This window comes from Muntiacus reevesi, chromosome 9 (assembly GCF_963930625.1).
Source record: "Muntiacus reevesi chromosome 9, mMunRee1.1, whole genome shotgun sequence".
NCBI classification, from domain to species: domain Eukaryota; kingdom Metazoa; phylum Chordata; class Mammalia; order Artiodactyla; family Cervidae; genus Muntiacus; species Muntiacus reevesi.
The window spans coordinates 44930868-44949170 of NC_089257.1; the positions used below are offsets into that span (position 1 = coordinate 44930868).

The 18303-nt window shown below is 39.5% G+C and overlaps 1 pseudogene; it reads right to left on the reverse strand.

Moving 5' to 3' along the window:
* Window positions 1–11550: 11550 nt before the first annotated feature.
* On the reverse strand, window positions 11551–16556 carry LOC136175082 (interferon-induced very large GTPase 1-like; annotated as a pseudogene).
* Between the last annotated feature and the right edge of the window lie 1747 nt (window positions 16557–18303).

Below are 18303 nucleotides of genomic sequence, written 5' to 3' on the forward strand. Positions count from 1 at the left end.
TCTTTTCAAATGAACTACGTTTTCACATCAGGTGGCCAAAGTATTGGCGTTTCAGCTTCAGCGTCAGTACTTCCAATGAATTTTCAGGACTGATTTCCTTTAGGATTGACTGGTTTGATCTCCCTGCAGTCCAAGGGAGTCTCAAGAGTCTTCTCCAACACCACAGTTCAAAAGCATCAGTTCTTCGGTGCTCAGCTTTCTTTATAGTCCAACTCTCCATTCATCACACTTCAACATCAGACATCTCACTAATTGTACCTCTCACAGTACTTCCCTTTCTCTGTAATCTTTTGCTATTGAGTCTAAATTATTAGAAGGATTTCTTTTGTGCATTTCTTATGAATCTGAACTCACACATGTCACTGACTGTAGTATTTGCAGTGTATCTGACTTGCTTTTTGCTTTGGGTCTGTCTCTTAACCCAGCTGGCATATTTCTTCATCACTGGAGTTGGAAATTTCTTTTATAGTCCACGGAATTCTCTAGGCCAGAATACTGGAGTGGGTAGCCTTTCCCTTCTCCAGGGGATCTTCCCAACTCAGAGATTGAACCCAGGTCTCCTGCATAGCAGGTGGATTCTTTACAAACTGAACCACAAGGGAAGCCCAAGAATACTGGAGTGGGTAGCCTATCCCTTCTCCAGGGAATCTTCCTGACCCAGGAATCAAACCAGGGTCTCTTGCATTGCAGAGGGATTCTTTACTAACTGAGCTGTCAGGGAAACCCACCCTTTTATTCCCTACCCACTATCTTAGAAACCCTTAAGCCATATAAAAGTTGGACAGTAGACCCATCGGAGGAGATAATAGCTATAAACTTCATCCATTTGAAAGAAACCTTGCTGATTATCCAGCCCACCTGTTCTTAACTTTTTCTGTACCTTTTGACCAAGACTGATGAATTCTGTGTTTCTGAAAAATAGTTTTTTTAATGTAAAATGAATTTAAAAATATTATAAAGGAACCAATTGTTAATATATTGAAACACCTCAAAATACTTATAAAACTCTCCAAATTGCTTTACAACCCATTTTGAATTTGAATAAGAAAATTGATAGAATTTGCTTTTTGTCTAATATAACTTCCTTAGTCTAAAATAAATATAAAATACATAGAAAGTAATGTCATTAGCAAAATAACATAAAGTGAGAAATGCGTTTTAAAATGATGTGCAATATAACCACATTTATTTAAGAATGTATTCCAATATTTAAAAGCAAAGTTTTTAGATTGCAAAGTTGAGCGATACAAAACCACATTTATTAATGGTTTCTCTTTATTTACTGATTTCATTTATTTTGTCTCTCTTTTTTTTTCTTTATGTGTTTCGCTAGAGATTTATCAATTTTATCTCATCAAAGAACTAGCTTAGTTTCATTGATCTTTTCACTTGTTTTTCAGTATCTATTTCAATTATTTCTTCTCCAAGCTTATTTTTCTTTTATGAACTTCAGGTTTTGTTTGCACTTTTTAATTCTCATTCCTCTAGGTATAAGGTTAATTTGTTTATTTGAGACTGCTTTGTTTGTTTGTTTTCTTTAGTTAGGCCTATATTACTATACACCTCCCCATTAGAGCTTCATTTGTTCTGCCTCATAGGTTTTGGAGCATTGTTTTAATTTTCAGTTGTTTTGACGTTGTTTTTTAAATTTTATCTTTGGTTTCTTCAACGAACCATTTGTTGTTTAGTAGCATGTTGTTTAGACCACAAGTTTATGGCTTTTCTAGTTTTTTTTTTTTTTTTTTTGGTTATATTCTTGTTTTATTCTGTTGTGGTTAGACAAGATAGTTGATATAATTTTAGTTTTCTTAAATATACTAAGGCTTGTTTTGTGGAGTTGCATATGATTTATTATTAAGAATGTTCCTTGGGCACTTGAAAAGAATATGTATTCTGTTTTATTTGAATGAAATACTTTTTGTGTATCTAATAAGTCAACCTGGTCAAATGCATTGTTTAAGGCCCATATTTCTTTATTGATTTTCTGCCTGGATCATCTGTCCAGGGATGTAAGTGGGCTTATAAATATCTGTACTTTTATTGTATTACTGTTCATTTCTACCTTTATGCCTGTTAGTATTTGCTTTATGTGCTTAGGGGGCACCTGTATTGGGTGAATTGATAGTTACAAGTTTGGAAATAATAACTGGATCCCTAAGAAATCAATTGACATTCAAATTTCAATTTTATGTACTATTTTTGGTAGAAAAGTCATTATGCAACACATACATCTGATAAAGTGCCTACGTGCAGAATATGGAAAGAATTATAAAATCACCACAAAATAAATATGGATGAAAGACTTGAGCAGGCAGTTTTTATAAGTGAATATTCAAATAGTCACAAGGAATGAAGGAAGTCTAGTCTTAGTAGTAATCAGGGAAATGCAAACTATAGTGAATTATTGGTACTATATAGTCCAGAGTGGCTAAAATTTAAAAGAGTGATAATAGTGTTAATAAACATGAGAAGCAATGGAAACACTCATATATTGCTAATAAGGTTATAAATTTGTACAGCTACTTTAAAAATTGGCTGGTATTCTCTCCTAAAGTTGAAGAGATATCTAGATATGTAGATAAAGTATGACCCAAAAATTATTCTCTGGGTATATACCTAATGGAAATGTGTGAGTAAATGCAGCAAAAGACATGTGCAAGAATTCATAGAGCAGCAGTATTTAAATAAACACAAGCTGAAGAAAATTAAATGTTTGTCAGTAGTATAATGGATAAATGAATTGTGATATATAATGGAATATTATACAATGATGAAAAACCCAACTGTAGCTCCATTTAGTAACAGGTAAATTTCCCAAACATTGTTGAGTGAATGGAAGTCAGATACAAAACAATTAAACTGAATCATTTAATTTGCCTGTTCAAAAACAGAACTCATCTATAGTGTTGAACCTCTGGAATAGAGAGGGTATAGTTATTAGAAGAGGACATGTTGTGGAATAATTCCATGAGCTGTACATGTGTAATTTATGTTGTTGTTTGTTTGTTTTTTTGGTAGTATAACTCTTGTATTTCAGTTAAAAATAGGTTTAAAAAAATAACATCTTTTATAGCCTCCTGACTCTCCAAGAGTTATTTCTCTTTCGTTCTGTGAGCAGGAGTGATATAATGAATAAAGGACTCACCCAAAAAAAGATATCCATTTTTAATCCCCAAAACCCGTGAATATATTGCTTTACATGGCAAAAAGAATTTTTCAGCCGTGACTAAGATATTGAGATTGGGAGATTATTATGGGTTATCTGGTTGTAATGAGTGTAATCAGAACGGTCCTCATGAGAGGAAGGTGTGAGGGTCAGATGTAGAGTGATGTTGCATGGGGACAACTTGACTGGTCACTGACAGCTTTGAGGATGGAAGGAGATTCTGAGCCTAGGAAGGAGGGCAGCCTCTAGATGCTGGAAAAGGCAAGAAAACAGACTTTCCTTTAGAGCCTCCAAAAGGAATGCAGCTTTGCCAATAATTTGTGTTTAGCCACATAAAACCCAATTTTGGACATATCACCTCTAGAACTATAAGAGAATTAACCTGTTGTTTTAAGTCACCAAATCTGTGGCAATTTGTTACAGTGGCAATAGGAAACTAATAGTGGTAGTTCATGGGCAGTGTACTCTGAAAGGTACAATGTCAGAATACACTGTCCATAATAGGTGCTCTGTAAATTGTACTGAATGTATGATCAAGCTTCCAAAGTGTCATTCCTCAGTATGGTAAGGGGATTTTTGAAATAAATAAGGATGTTGAGAATTCAAGACCAGTATGATGTGATGTGACCAGGCAGTTTCTACCAGTCTGTTTCCCTCTAATCTTCAGACTTCCTTAAATGTGAAAGGCTTAAGAGTCTGGAGGTGAAGGAAAGAGCACAGGGTTTGTAGTTATCAGGCACAAGAAAATTGGAGATGGGGATGCAGATGAATATGGCATGATTAGGACTTTCCCTTAGTCTATGAAAGGCATTCGTTGTCAAGAGGGAGATTAGAATATTTTACAAAAGAAATGTGCAAAGAAATAAGATGGAGGTAATAATGCTCTTGACATCCCAAATGGATTTTGTTGTTTTAGTTCAACCACTCAGTTGTGTCCAACTCTTTGCAATCCCATGGACTGCAGCACATCAGACTTCCCTGTCCTTCACCATCTCCCAGAGCTTGCTCAAACTCATGTCCATTGAGTTGATGATGCCATCCAGCCATCTTGTCCTCTGTCATCCCCTTCTTGTCCTGCTGACAGTCTTTCCCAGCATCACAGTCTTTTCCAATGAGTCCATTCTTTGCATCAGATAGCCAAAGAATAGGAGCTTCCAATGAATCATCAGTCCTTCCAATGAATATTGAGGATTGATTTACTTTTGGATTGACTGATTTGATCTCCTTGAAGTCCAAGGGACTCTCAAGAGTTTTCTCCAACACCATAGTTCAAAAGCATCAATTCTTCAGCACTCATCCTTCTTTATGGTCCAACTCTCACATCCCTACATGACTATTGGAAAAACCATAGTTTTGACTATAGGACCTTTGGTGGCAAAGAAGTGTCTCTGATTTTTAATATGCTGTTTAGTCTTGTCATAGCTTTTCTTCCAAGGAGCAAGCATCTTTTAATTTCATGGCTGCAGTCACCATCCATAGTGATTTTGTAGCCCAAGAAAATAAAGTCTGTCACTGTTTCCATTGTTTCCTCATTTATTTGCTATGAAGTGATGGAGCTGAATGCCACGATCTTCATTTTTTGAATGTTGAGTTTTAAGCCAGCTTTATCATTCCTCTTTCACCTTCATCAAGAGGCTCTTTAGTTCCTTTTCACTTTCTGCCGTAAGAGTGGTGTTATCTGCTTTTCTGATGGTATTGATATTTCTCCCAGCAATCTTGATTCCAACTTGGCTTCATCCAGCCCAGCATTTCCAATAATGAGAGTCCCTTGGATTGCAAGGAGATCCAACCAGTCCATCCTGAAGGAAATCAGTCCTGAATGTTCATTGGAAGGACTGATGTTGAAGCTGAAACTCCAATACTTTGGCTACCTTATGCAAAGAACTGACTCATTTGAAAAGACCCTGATGCTGGGAAAGATTGAAGGCAGGAGGAGAAGGGGACGGCAGAGGATGAGGTGGTTGGATGGTATCACTGACTCGATGGACATGAGTTTGAGTGGACTCCAAGAGTTGGTGATGGACAAGGAGGCCTGGCGTGCTGCAGTCCATGGGGTTGCAAAGAGTCATACATGACTGAGCGACTGAACTGAACCCTGCATATAAGTTAAATAAGCACGGTGACAGTATACAGCTTTGATGTACTCCTTCCCAATTTTGAACCAGTCCATTGTTCCATGTCCCGTTCTAACTGTTGCTTCTTGACCTGTGCACAGGTTTCTCAGGAGGCAGGTCAGGAGGTCTGGTATTCCCATATCTTGAATAATTTTCCACAGTTTGTTGTGACCCACAGAGTTAAAGACTTTAGCATAGTCAATGAAGCAGAAGTATATGTTTTTCTAGAATTCCCTTGCCTTTTCTCTGATCTAGTGGATGTTGGCAATTTGATCTTTGGTTCTTCTGCCTTTTCTAAATCCATCTTGAACGTCTGGTAGTCATTGGTTCATGTACTGTTGAAGCGTAGCTGGGAAAATTTTGAGCATTTCTTTGCTAGTGAGTGAGATGAGTCCTATTGTGTGGTAGTTTGAGCATTCTTTGGCATTGCCTTTCTTTGGGTTTGGAATGAAAACTGACCTTTTCCAGTCCTGTGGCCACTGCTGAGTTTTCCACATTTGCTGGCACATTGAGTGCAGCACTTTAACAGCATCATCTTTTAGGATTTGAAGTAGCTCACCTGAAATTCCATCACTTCCACTAGCTTTGTTCTAAGGTCTACTTGACTTAGCACTCCAGGATGTCTGGTTGTAGGTGCGTGATCACACCATCGTGGTTATCTGGGTCATTAAGATCTTTTATGTCTAGTACTTCTGTGTATTCTTGGCACCTCTTATTAATATCTTCTGCTTCTGTTAGGTCTATACCATTTCTGTCCTTTATTGTGCCCATCTTTGCATGAAATGTTCACTTGGTATCTTCTAATTTTCTTAAAGAGATCTCTAGTCTTTCCCATTCTATTGTTTTACTCTATTTCTTTGCAGTGATCACTTAGGAAGGCTTTCTCATCTCTCCTTGCTTTTTTTTGGAACGCTGCCTTCAGAGGGATGTATCTTTCCTTTTCTCCTTTGCCTTTAGCTGCTCTTCTTTTCTCAGCTATTTGTAAGGCCTCCTGAGATGACTGTTTTGCCTTTTTGAATTTCTTTTTCTTGGTGATGGTTTTGATCTGCCTCTTGTACAGTGTTACAAATCTCCATCCATAGTTCTTAAGGCACTCTATCTATCAGATCTGATCCCTTGAATCTATTTGTCATTTCCACAGTACAATTGTAAGGGATTTGATTTACGTCATACCTGAATTGCTTAGTGGTGTTTCCTACTTTCTTCAATATAAGTCTAGTTATAATTACTAAGATCTGTTCTCAACCATAGAACACTTCTGACACCAAAAATGTGGGTTTTTCCTACCAAACAGTTCTCTAATTCTGTGCAGTACCAGCTGGGTGTCCTGCAATTTAATTCAGTTCTGACAGTGACTACCTGGAGTTAGTTTAGACTTCCCTTGTTAAGGGTTCAGCCCCACAAGACTACCCTCCCACTTCAGATAACAATTGCAAATATTGGGCCCCTAGTTACCCACAATTTATCTTGCTTATCTTAAAATTTGGGATTCCCATGACCCTCAGTTCTAGTTTGATAATTTGCTATGATTACACATGGAAATCAGGAACTTTTCTTATTTACTAGCTATATATATATATATATATATATATATATATATATATATATATATATCCTTGTGAAAGTGAAGTCACTCAGTTGTGTCTGACTCTTTGCGACCCTGTGGACTGTAGTCACCAGACTCCTCTGTCCGTGGGATTCTCCAGGCAAGGATACTGGAGTGCGTTGCCATTTCCTTCTCCAGGGGATCTTTCCGACACCGGGATCGAACCCTGGTCTCACACATTGCAGGCAGACGCTCTACCCTCTGAGCCACCAGGGAAGCCCATATATCCTTATAAAGGATGTTAGAAAATATATAAATGAAGAACCTGATTACGAGGCACATAAGATGAGGTGTGGAAGTGTCCTGTATACAAGGGCTTCTGTGACTGTGGAGGTTGAGGTATACCACCTTTCTGCATGTGGGGGTGTTCACCACCCTAGAATCTCTCCAAACCCTTTCCTTTATGGTTTTATGGAGGTTCCATGACATAAGCATGACTAAATCATTGGCAACTCCAGATTAACTCAGTCTCTATCCCTTTTCCCTCCTGGAGGTGTGAGGGGATTTGGAGCTGAAAGTTCCAACCCTCTAATCACAAGGTTTTGTTGGCAGGCAACCTCCATCCTTAAACCATCTAGGGGGCTCATATAGAGTCACCTCATTAGCAGAAACTCAAGTATTCTTGACAGGGACTTTTTAGGAGTAACAAAAGAGGCTCCTCTCATCCCTGTAACTCATGACATTCCAAGAATTCTAGGAGCTCTGCTCCAGAAACCTGGACAAAGTCTGGATATATCTTTACTAATATATCACAATATTGTACTAGTTAATAATGAGAAGTAATTGAAAACATCTCATGGAAGCAGCCCCTTCCTTTTCCAGAAGAGACTCACCTGTGTTGCCAGTTTATTTCTCCTCTTGCCCCTCTTCCTCATTTTTCTTCATCTGTGTGTAACCTGTTCATTGAATGAGCTGGACTCAGTGGTGTATAATTGGAATATTCCTTTATTTATCCCTATTCTCTGCCTGCCACCATGATATTTTAGTTCTCCCTGCCCCCATTCCTGGAAATATTCTTGAGAAAGTGACTTTTCTAGTCACTTTTGGTATTAGAATATCTAAAGTCTTAGGCATTAAAAAGTTTAGTCCTATCTACTATCAAAACTTCCATCTCTCATTAAATCCTAAGCTGGCTCTTTGACCACCTTTCACCACCTCCATCAACTTCAGGCCTGAAATACAATTTCATAGACTAGGAGGGAGTAAACTGAACTGAAGTGTGTTATGGCCTGTTTTCTTTTTCTCATTTCTTTACTTCCTTTCCTACTCCTACTCTCATTATTTGGTTTGAGGGATGAGATCCGAAGGGTAGCTGTGGTGCTATCTGTGATTGTTCTTTTAGTTGTTGAATATACAATAGCTGGTTCTTGTGGTTGTGATTTTCAGTCTTCAGAATGCCCCCATACACTTAATGACCTGACAGTGTACTGTTTGCTGACCTGTTTTGCTGACACCCCAGGGTAACCTCTTTGACTTGCCCCTCATTCCTGCATCTGGCAGTGTATTTCCAGTTGTCTCTGCTGAAGTGGATGGTAGAAGGGGTGGGGTGTGGGAGGGGTGGGAGGGGTGGGATGTGAGCAGGGCTTGGGGTGGGGTGGGGCATGGGAGGGGTGGGCGTGGGTGAGCCTTGGGAGAGATGAGCCTTGGGAGGGGTGAGGAAACTCTGTTGGGCAGAGGATCCAATCTGTATCCCATGGACCTTGGAGAAATTCAGCATCTTATTCAGGAGTAGAGGACACTAGTGATCATAAGCAAATAGCCCCAGCCTCCATGTTAATACCATTATTGCTGTTTCCTGGAGTGTGCTCAAACTCGGTGATGCTATCTAACCATCTCATCCTCTGCTGCCCTTTTCTCCTTTTGCCTTCAATCTTGATATCTCCTCCAAATGAAAAGACATATAAGTCTGTCCTAAATCCCTATGGATTTAGAGATGACAGAAATAATTAGTCCGTAATAGTCCACAATTCACTTCATTCACTTAGAGACCTAAGTGAAAATCTTCTGAGTGCAAATTTCCATCTTTTTTAAAGCATGTGCTGGTGCTCAGTCATGTCCAACTCTTTGTGGCCTCATTGACTGTGGCCCATCAGGCTCCTCTGTCTGTGGAATTTTCCAGGCAAGAATACTGGAGTGGGTGGTGGTTTCCTTCTCCAGGGGATCTTCCCAACCGAGGGATTGAACTTCGCTGTCTCTTTTATCTCCTGCATCGGCAAGGGAGTTCTTCACCATTGGTGCCACCTGAGAAGCAACTCACATCTTATTTGCGTTATTTATCTTGCCCTAGAATCCATCACTCTCCTAGCCCCATTCCTGCAGGATTTGTCCTCTCTAGCTTAAATCACTCTGGAAATTCCCTACGTCTATTGATGTGGTGACCCCCAATTCCTTTGTTTCCGTGATCCACATTTTCAGTGACTCTGAGAGACTCCTTCTACTGATTGTGTGAACCTTACCTCCAGTGACCTTACAACGCTGGCCATCTCTAATCCCTGTGACCTACACTGGGCCCAGCATCTCCCACTTTTCATGACTATATGATTCTCACCCGTATGAATTCTATCCCTCTACTCCAGTGTTCCTAAGATCTCCCTCACTGACCTCAACCCATTGACACTTTGACCCCACCTTGATGGCACTTTACTCTCCACTACTATCATAGAAAACCACATTCATATGTTTCCATCTACCTTCATCCCCAGCTTATGTCTAGCCATTTTTTAGGGAACTCTTGACACCGTCTCTGAATTGCATTTAGTAATCACTCTCCTTAAGTGCCTGAGGATTTGATAAAAAATTAGTTGTTTATACACAAGAATTTTGCCTGAAAATCAAAGTTAATTATAATGCTTCTTAGTGAAAAGTTTTAATGGGCTTAGTGAACAAATATGAAAAACATTGAACAAATGTTAACATTGCACAGTTATCAAGGATGCAGTGATGTCAGAGACAAGTGCTATATTGTGCATGGGTTCTGTTTTTATCACTATTTCAACTTTATCCTATTCGGAGGCTCCTCCAACTCTCAGTGAGACTATTTTTAAAGAACAAAAGGAAAATCCATCTATTAAAGAACATCTGCTTTCTGTATAGTTTTTCTGTTACATGATTTCTTCTGGAGACATCGTCATTTGACCTGAAACTGAAGAGTATGCTTGGAGCACAAAGATAGCCGAGTGAGCACTCCTGTCTCCCAGCTCTGAAGATCCAAGTCCTTTGATTGTTCTTCTTTGTACTGTATGTTTTCATACAGGCTGTGGAGGGGTAGAGAGTGTACCCTTAAATGGAAGCCAATGAATGGCCCTATGTCAGACATGAGTAACATTTTTCTTTGCATCAGGATTCCTTCAGATCATCAGTTTTGAGAACATAGCATAAGTCATTGTTTCAGAAGGTATAGGTTTGCAGAGTGGAGATTTCCTCCCCTCTCAGGTCCTTGGTTGGCTTCAGCATGTCCTTTTTTATTTCTGATCATGACTGTATGGCTCAAATAGTGTGAAAAGTCACAAAGGTACTTGATTGGGGATAAGCATTTTCTTACATTTTAATATACAGAAACATTTTTTTAATTGAATTATCATTATGGTTTAGTCACTAAGATGTGTCCAACTCTTGTGACCCCATGGACTGTAGCTAGCCAGACTCCTCTGCCCATGGAATCCTCCAGGCAAGAATACAGGAGTGGGTTGCTATTTCCTTCTCCAGGGAATCTTCCCGACCCTGGAATCTAACCCGGTCTCCTGCATTGCAGGCAGACTCTTTACTGACTGAGCTAGGAGGGAAGCCCCGACCTGGTCCACAGCCTTGATTAAAATGGCCCTTTTTCCCTGGTCATGAATCTTGTTCCATAAACGGGTCCTTCTCAGACTTGTACAGAGCTCTAGGCCTTGAATACTAAACTCCTGTGAGTTTTTTCTTTACCTTTTTTAAAAAACATGCACAGGCAAGTGCCCAGGAATAAGAGAAAAATGGTTAAATTACAAAAAGTCATTTAACTTTTATTTTTCATATTTGTTTAATATTGTTTCCCAAATTAATGCAGGCTCTATCCTGGCCAAGTTTCTGATTTTTTATTCCTATAATAGAATAGCTCTAAATGGCATTATATTTGAGAATTGGAAATCTTGAATTTCCTATGAATGTTTTGCATTCAAGCATTAATAACTCTTCCTCACTATTTTATAAAGTCAAAAAAAATACACTTAGAAATGAAAAGAATTTGTAACTTCCAGTGAGTAACTGTATATTGATAAACATATTTGTATAGTTATTCTATAGGTTTTGTAGCAGTCTGCAATGATTTTAATTTCCCTGTATGAAAATGACTTTCTTGAAGCTTTATATAACATTACATATTTAAAAATAAAAACATTCAGAATAATAATATAAAATATACAGTTGGTATATTAAATGGACTTTATTCGATTTTATCATGTACTTATATATATCAGTTATCTGTTTTTAAAGAAGAAGGAATTGAGGCAAAGAAAAATAAGATTCTTACTCAAGAAATCTTCAACTCATGCTATTATTGATTTGGTTTTAGATTTTCATTTGAAAAAAAATTGATACAAGGAAGGTTTTCGTTCTGAGTGGGTGGTATTTTAGGATTGTTCTATAATGTGCCTTCTTTGTTTAGATACAGGAACTCTTATCTGGTCATTGAGTATTAATTTTTTTTCAAGTCATCAATCACCTCCTGCTTTGTGATTTTCTTCCAGGCATCAGGAATTTCACCCCTACCGGTAAATCTTTTGTGATATTTTTCTTCTAGCTTTGATCTGAAGTGACAGACAAACCATTTCCAGTATGGCTGGGTGGATGTGTCTGGGGTGATGCTCCATGTGGCATATTCCCCTCCTGCTTCTCGATAGGTTTTATATGGGATACTCCTGTCACAGTTCAGAATAAAATTATGATCACTTGCTACCAGACTAGTACAGTAATCAATGACAAACTGGTCTGTTTGATCCCACCACTCTCCACTGAGAGCTTCTGGACGGTGGAAGGGAACACTGTGGTCTCCTTCATGGTTAGGGATTGTGTTTGTACAAATTGCGTTACAGAAGGGACACTGTTTCCAGCAGCCACAGAGATGTTCAGAGAGCATTTTCTGGATTTCAGGAATCATTTCTTCTACAAGTCTAGACATACAGTTCTCTTCTATGTTCTTCATTTCAGAATCCAAAGCTTTACTCATGGCCTCTTTGAGAAACTCGATATCTTTTATCTCCTGGTGTTCAATGCTTATCAAGTCTTTTCGTGGAAAGATCAAGGTACTCCCCAGGTGATCACAGAACAAATCTAACCACCCAGACACTGTGCTGCTTTTATCTTTGGCTTTTGTGTTGATTCATGCATAGCTGAGAGGATGACATTCTTGATGTCATCTAAACTCATTTGTAGAAAAGTCTTTATTTTTTTTCTTCCTGTGTCAGAAAAATATGTTTTAACATGGTTTTCAATGTAATCCTTAAAAAATGATTCTGGATGATGAAGGTACTGCCAGTAGTTGTCAAAATTTTCCTCTTCTGCCAGAGAGATGAGAATGTATTTCTCCAGGTTAGCTCTGTTTTCACTGAATGCCCGGCAGGTGGTTCGAATGTCCCCAGCAATTTTGAGGGCCATGTTTTTTCTTATGGTGCTGGAGACAGCAGGTGTGAGTTTGTTCCAGAGAAAATCAACAAATGTTTTAATTGAAGTTGCTCCTTGACAAGAGATCTTAAAGCTCATGAAGAAATCATCTTTCTTGCTTTGCAGATAGTTTACAGGATCATTTGCCCTCTTGAATGCCTTGTGCATCTCCTTAAACTTCACTGATGCTCTTTGGAATAAACACAATGATAAGTCTATTTCATATTTTCTTGTAAGTGTGTATCTTTTCTGAGTGGATGCAGACTTCACCTCCTCATCTATTATTCTCAGGATTTCATAGAAATAAGTTCGATTGTAATCATGCTTTTGTTGAGCTATTTGATTAACAGTTTCATTAACTTTTGAAACAATGCAGTCAGTAGTCATATTTATGGAGTGTATATCCTAGGCATCTATTGTGATTGTAGAGAGTCCCAAATAATTCCTGTTCATCTTAACATGTTTGTCATAGTTGATTTCAAACGCAAGATTAAAGGTTGTGATGACTACCACATATCATTGACTATTTTTCGGTTTTCTTCATTGTCATCAGAAGTTGACAAGAGGACCACAATTATGGAAGAGACCTCCTGAAAAAAGACCAGCTGCTTCTGATATTCCTTTGCATCTCCATGAAGATTGGTAAAGGTCAAGCAGTTGTTAAATCTGTCCGGCTCTTCCCCTCCAGGACAGAACCAGGCGACTTCCACCACTCCTCCCATCAGGAGACAGTCTCTGCTGCTGCCTTTGCAATGTCAGTGAAAAAAAACATCATGTTTCCTTTCACTGAGAAGATAGTTCATGATCTGAGATTTGGAAGCAGAGAAACCATTTCCAACTCTAATAAAGGACACAATGGGGACAGAAACATGACACATCCGTTGATTGTTATAATTGTCCTTCTCCCCTTTTATTGATTTCCCTGCTTGCTGTCAACTTCTTCTAATTTGACTGAGAGACCAGAGAGAGAATTCAATTTGAGCAGTGAGGGGATTAGGTATGAGAAGTGGGAGGGCAAACCAACAAATAGAAAGTTTGTCCAAAATATATTGTCTGGCAAAATGATCTGCACAGTGAAGAATTGCCATCTGTATATCCATTGGGTGAATATATTGCGTGATGTTTGTGTCTGAAGGATTAGTGGAGCTATCGCTGTCTTAAGAAATTCTTCATATGGATAAAAAGCCTCCTTTTCTTGATTTGAGGTGCTTGAATAGACTTGGTTCTCTGTGTATTTTTCATGTTTGATGATCAGGTATTTCAGTCCATAATCCAGCATCAGTAGCTTCTGTAGGAAATAGAAGGGAAGTTCTCTTTCAGAGCAGGGCTGGGTGTTGTACACAGAAGTCTTGTGGATCAAGCTCAAAAATGAGCTCTGCTCATTTTTCTTGGGTAGTAATGTTTTAGACCTAAACGCTCAAGTAAGTCTTGGAAGGCTATATTTTCTATTGTGTCCTGTTTGTTATTTTCATTATCGTGTAGTTCATGAAGGTGTTCCTTTTCATTAAAGAGACTTTGTAGTTCTTTTCTATCTTTATCCATTTGTGGTAAATTGATGATGGCTTCATAATCCCCATCAATGAGTAATTTCAAGGTTTTTTCTAGGTTTTCCCAGTCATGATCTGCTCCAAGTTTGGTGAGGACATGTACAACTTCTTCAGTCAAAGATTGTCCCAGGTGATGTCTTATCAATGCCACGCGTTCTGTTTTCTCCTCTGGAGAAACAACTTTGCTGCCAGCTGTAGCTGTCAGACCTGTGAGCACCAGGAATGCCTGAGCCCTGCAGTTGCAAATATTTTTGAGCTCTTGGTATTTATTTTGTGCAGTTTCCATTTTATCCAATAGGAAGACTAACTCATCATGCCCCAGGAGATAATGAAATATATTGTCGGCCACATGATATCCTGCACCAGATGCTATCAAAGTAACAAGATGTGTGTGTCTGGCTGCCCCGTTTCTTGAAGGTAAGTCAAGAAGTGGTCAAGAGACAAGCTGACCTCATAAGTCAGCTTCCTTTGAGCTTCCTCCACTGTTTCTGTGGACTTACATTTACCTTTCTGTTCCATAGTGTCATTCTTAGTTTCTTTATAGGTTTTAATTAATTCAGAAAGTTGGGTGATGTTGACGGGCTCTGGCTCTGACTGGAAGATCCACTGCATGATGGAATGAAACTGAGGAAAGTTTGTCATTCTGTGGATGTGAGGATAAAAAAGGTGTTACAACTGAGATTTAATAACTGTACTTTTATAAACGGAAGACTTTTTGCAAAAGTTCACTGTGTTTACCAAAAAATTCTGTAGACCCATATCTGTGAGGCATATGTTAATCCAGGTGTCACAGCTTTTTATTTTTTGACTCAACATTTGCATGAAATTTATTAGCTTTATCAGCTGCTCTTCAGGATCAGATAGTTCCCAGGATTTCACATTTTCTAGAAAAGCCCTAACCTCTTTCTCAACCGTCAGTAATTCTTTCTCCTTCTCAGGAGTCAGTAATTCTTCTCCTTCCTGGATTTGGGCAGTGAGACTAGTCAGAGGAGTATAGCTGTCTTTCAGGCAGTTGGCTACCTGAAGAGGATCCTTAAAATCATTTCTGTGATTGGAGAGGATAATATCCCAAACAGGCACCAACTGAAGTCCCCTGTCAGTGACATACCAGGTTTGGTTACTAGCTATTAAGCCAAATTTCCATTGTAAAAAGCCATTTGCTTCTGGTGGACCACCTGTCTGGGCCACAGACAACTGGACTTTGGTTTGGAGATTTTGGAAATTCATGTTCTGAGAAGTTGTTTCTGAATGTGAGTCTGACATATCCACACCTGTAGTAATGGTCACATCAAAGCCACTGTAACTGCCCCTTATGTAAATATCCAGGGCCTCTGCTGCTTGCTGTTTCACTTCTGCCAGCTGCTCTTTTTGAAAACCCTCTGAAATTGCTTTCCACCAGTAGATTCCTCCCAAGTGCAGAGGGCCCTGGTTAGCATGAGACCCAAACCTCTGGAAGAAGGTTTCAGTCCTATGCCTTCGCAAGAGAAGTTGGTCTGGGTCTTCCTGATCCAAAACCCCTTCAATGCATTTCAATTCCTGTAGAGCTGCCTTGGAGAGCTGGAGTTGCTCAATGGGAAAGTGGCAGGAGGCCAGTGGGATGTAGGTGAATTTGACTGAACAGAAGTAAGACTGCTCAGAATATGCCTGTCTGGTTTCCTTGGATTCTGACTGTTTTCTGTGATCCATACAAGATTCCAGACTATCTCCCCAACCTCCACCCTTTGCTGAGGCAGTTACACTGAAGCCCAGCTTCTCTACCATCCGGGTGAACATGGATTCTTCTTGAGAAAATGTAAATTCCTTTGTTTCTGTCCGTGTACCCTCCTCAGGGCCACAGAGTGAGAAATCCTTGGGGACACGGAGTAGCTCTTCTCTCTTCTCTATCAGACCTGTTTGGTTGCTGGTTTTGTAAATTCCCTGCAGGGCCAGTCCTCCAGATGCCCATTTCACCAGCTGTCTATCTGAGAGGTTTTTCCTGTGAGACAGTGTTCCCTCCACAAGGTTGAATTGTCTCTGCATGTTTTCCATGAGTTCTTTTAGGGACTTACTTGGGCATGGCCTATTCTCTTTAAGGATCTCCATTACCTGCCTCAGTTCTGCCTTCATTTTACTCACTGTTTCTTCCTGTTGCTGCCTCCCTTCTAACAGCAACTCTTTCAGCTCCTGCAGTGTCTGTTCTGTCTGCTGCTGTTTTTTCTTTATTGTTTCCACCTGAGACTGTAACCCTGAAAGAGTATTTGAGTGTGACAGGTTAAGCATCTTCTCCAGGGCTTTTCTCTCCCAGGGATGTCGTGCTTGGGATTTCAGCTCCTGGAAGTCTTTCTCTTCTAGGTATTGTAAGGCCTGGTCACAGGTTACACCCAGTGTTCCTCCAGCTTTGACAACCAGTAGTTAACTGCCAGTCCTACTTCTCTCAGCATGTGTTGGAGATCTTTCCTACTATTGCCTCTGAGCAGGGTCTCATCATCAGTTAAATCTGCTGTGTCCATGGCTGTAGGAAGAAAAGACCCTCAGTTAGCCTGTGTCATGACTTGAAGAAGTGTCTGCCACATAGCCACAAGGGTGAGTATGCTAAAGATGGGCTTCCTAAGTGGCACTAGGGGTAAAGAACCTGCCTGCTAATGCAGAGGACAGAAGAGACATATGTTTGATCCCTGTTAGGGAAGATCCCCTGGAGGAGGGCATTGCAACCCACTCCAGTATTCTTGCCTGGAGAATCCTGTGCACAGCGGAACCTGTATTAAAGATACAAGTCTGTGAGGCCTCATCATCCCCTGTTTTCATTGTTCTAGCAACTGTATTTTGTTAACACTTTAAATAATTTTTCTGTGTGTGCAAGATAATATGTGTATGGTCTCAACATGGATTACCTTTTTGGTTGCTTGAATGAGCTGGAATGTAATAGCTTGACCTTTGGCATTTCTCATTACACATAAAGAGCATTAAGTTGAAGGTAGGAGTTTGAAAATATGCATGATTTTGATAGCTAGATGTTGATTTTTTTTTTTTAAAGACTAGAACTACTAATTATTTTTCCTCCATAAGTTTCTGTCAAGCATATGTCAAATGGTTCCCATTCTCTCTTTGTCACTTCTTAGTGCATTTCATTAACTACTCTCCTGTTTCTTAAAATACACTTGGCAGATGTCAGCGTCATGGTGACATAATATGTTTGCCTTTTTTGTCCCCCTTTTAAAGCAACAAATTTGACACCCATTTGTGAACAAAAGTGTATCTTTGGAGTTGTGTGATCTACCAACACATACCAGAGGATGCAGGAGTAGTCTTGATGACCGGTGCACCTGGTAATAGGCAGAAGACCTCCTTATGGCCTGAGCAGAGAGTGGAGGCAGTGAAACTTCCCCAGCTTCTATCACCACCCTTGGAAAAAAAAAAAAAGAAAACAACCCTGGAGAGTGCTTACCAAGATAGGTACTCATAGATAAGAGAGAATTTGGAGAAGTCCAATCTTCCTAAGAGGAGATTCCAGCACAGCTTGGTGACATTGCATGTGGGTAAACCATCTCATGACCCTGACAGTTCCAGTGGGGAAAACGAGAGTGAATATTGAATGCTCAGTTAACCCAGTTGTGTGGGACATGGCTGGAGAAACCCATTTCACTGCAACAGTACCCAGAGTACTGAGGCAGGACTTCTGTGAATGGGAGGAGGGAATAGATCAGGAAAGACGCATTTAGGAATGTCAAAGGGCATTTAAAGGATGCAGTTCCTGTTGATTTTTTTTTTTTTTTTTTTTTCAGGACTTCATCAGGAAGTCTTCTCATGAACCTTTAGGAGAACTCTACCTGAGGATTGGCCTCCCAAGTCTGTGGGCACCTCTTATCCCCTAAGTGGTAAACCTACAACTACTCCAACTCTGTGGCTAATTCCTGTGTGCACTCCTGAGCTTAGCATCAAGAACTACTAATAGGTTAGTAAATTATGTGCTTTCAGAAAACAGACCGGTATCTGTTGGGAAGAGAGAAACCACACACTCAAGGTATATTGCCACCTTCCAGAAGATAGAAAAGTTTCCAGTTGTCAGCCTGGTGAGTTGTAAGAACCAGAGAAAATATAAAAACTTAAGAATTCTGCCATGAAAGACATTAAGAAATGTGGGACAGGTGTACCCATACAAAGGTAGAGAAAATCTCAGATATTAACAGCACCAGGAAACAGAATGTCCCACATGAAGTCATACAGTAAGATTTAAGGAGGTGTCTGCTATTTCAAGGG